The following is a 2550-nucleotide window of genomic DNA, read 5'->3' as shown; positions in this document are numbered from 1 at the left end:
CTCAAGAACATCTTTATTTTCCCTTTTAACACTCCGCCTTTCTGATTAAAGAGTTCAGACCCGCTCTCCCGCCTGCGTTCAATTATCCCCTGCATCTTTTCTCAGAAGCTGTCACCACCACTTGCTGAACCACATCCCCATCGTGAGCCATTAGCCCGGTTCTGTTCCGTTTTGCTTTTTCTTTCCTCAGTTTCTCCCTGCAAGCTTTATAAATCTCCCCTGGAGGAGGAGTGTCCGAGCGGGTGGAAGTCTGAGCACAATGCAACCTGAGAATTTCTGTCACTCTCTGCATATGCTCCTAAGTGCTTTAATCCCAATTAGGGGCGGCTGACACACGGTCCTATTCATTCCCATCAGCTCTTGAATACATTTGCCTAGAAATGAACTTCACAAATAGAGGCGCTCCTAAATGTGCCCAACAGCAAGGAAAATCGAATTGAGTGCGGGCTCATTCGGCAGCGGCCGGCAGAGGAGTGTTGAATGTGGAGGTGCCCCGAGACATTGCAATTCAGCAACACGCTCGCTGACTTTTCTTTGCACCATGTCAACCGAAAGAACCAAGAAATAAGTTGGGGGAACTCCGGTTAAAAGGCAACTCGAGAGGCACTGTGAATACTTTTATTGAGCCGCTTCCAATGAGGGACTTAAAAAACAACAAAAAAGGCACCACAAAACCCACCAGTGGCGTCCGGGCTGCGTCCTGGCCGCGCGTTTGGAGCCTCCCGGCCGCGGCGCACCCACCGGCCTCGTAATTAAGGGGAAAATGGCCCCGTCGCCTGCGTGTCATCTGGTGGCGTTCCCAGAGCCCGTCGCCGCCGCCCTATTCAGACCCGGCCTTAATGTCCCACCCGCGCCTCGGGGGCCGCGCAGCTGGTCCTCGCTGACCCGTCGGCCCGGCCGGGGCGGACACCGTCGGGGGGCGCCGCCCTGGTCACTTCATGCCCCGACTCCCCCGAGTCTCGCTGCCTCCCCTGCGTCCTCGCCAGCGGTCCCTGACCTCGCGCAGCTCCCTCCGTCCTGGGGTTCGATACTCTGCCAGGGTCGGGGGGGCTTGGCGACTCCCCAAACACGCGGGTCCTCAAGACAAAGGGTCTCCGGATGCAGCCAACTCGTCCCCCCGCTAACCCCCAGCCGCACCCCCGAGACCCGAAGCCCAAGGGCTCTGCGCCGCGGCGCCCCGCAGCTCTGCGGAAGGATATCCCGGAAGGAGTCGCTGCGCTCAGCCCCGACGGCCGGCGGGGCCCCTTTTTCTAGGCGGAGCCCAGCCGGGTCGCACGTGCTCGGCGCCGGCGACGTCTCCAGCCCGGCTCCCGGACGCCGCTCCGCGCGCGCGGGGACCGCCCTCCAACGCAGCCGGGCCCGGAAACGGCTCGGGAAGGGGAGCCGCTGACTCTCCGCAGCCTGCAGCTCGGGNCCGCGGTGGGCGGGGCGCAGGGCCGCCCCCAAACCCGCCTCGCCCGGCACCTTGGCACAAGGCGGATTTCGCTTAAACGGGGCCCCTGGACGCCCATTTTAAGTCCATAAAAAAGCCGAGTGGAATGTTTTGATTGAGTCTCAACATTGTCTTTGAATAAGGCTGAGACCATGTAATTAATGTGTCTTTTTAATAAGGGACAATACGGCCGTTCAAGCTATTTAATTTCATTTAATTTTCCATCCCATTTGCTGCACAGCCCGCTTTTACTTTTAACACCCAGCCTTTCACGGCCCATCTTGCTCCACTGGGCACATTAGATTGGTTTCACCCTTGCTTTTTAGGGGAGAAAAAATAAAAGAAAATGTGTTCCTTTCCTCCTTTGTGGACAATTTATTTCACTTGGGGAACTTCAACTCCGAGCCACAGGACAGAATAAAACTCGGCGAGCTGGTGTGAATGCCTCTGGCGCAGTCCCTTTCTTCTCGAGGGGCTGGGAACCAGCCACAATTGGCTATATTAATAAATAACTTTCCTCACAGTCGGCCTTTACATGGTCCTATTGATAAAATTGTTCGCGTGTCGTTCACGCTTTTTCACTCATTAAGGAGGGCCGGGGAGGAGCCCCGAACCCAGGCCCGGAGCTCGCCCCTTCCCGCTCACGGTGCTGGTAATTTAAACTGGGTGTCATCCCGGAGTCGCCAGGCCAGAGGTTAGAGGGACATGTTCATGGCTTAAATTTATTGCCCTCGACTTCGGAGCGGCTTCCTCTCCTCCTCCCCTCCCCCGGCTTTTGCCATTCATGGGCCGCCTGATCAAAGGCTCCCTCTCCTTCGCCGGCAGCCTTTGCAGCCCTAAGAGGGGCAGTTGGAGGATTAAGAGGAAAACTCAGTGGCGGCTCCCTCAGAAGGCGGCCCTGGTCACGGCGTGGCTGCAGTCGGAGGGGCCACAACGGGCGGCCCCGAGGACCTGACAAGTGTCTCTCTTCCCCTCAGCAGCCGCGTCTACACAGGCTTTGGAATTAGCATTGAGACCCGTCGTCCGTGTGTCACCGCACCGTTTGACTTGAGATGCTTAGTTAGGCCTGAAACCCTTGACCTGGCCTGCACCCCCCCTCCCCCCCCCCCGCCCTAAGG

This window comes from Crocuta crocuta, unplaced genomic scaffold, assembly GCF_008692635.1.
Source record: "Crocuta crocuta isolate KB4526 unplaced genomic scaffold, BGI_CrCroc_1.0 scaffold194, whole genome shotgun sequence".
Taxonomy (NCBI): domain Eukaryota; kingdom Metazoa; phylum Chordata; class Mammalia; order Carnivora; family Hyaenidae; genus Crocuta; species Crocuta crocuta.
The sequence above is the reverse complement of the archived record's forward strand: the minus strand, read 5'-3'. Positions refer to the sequence as shown.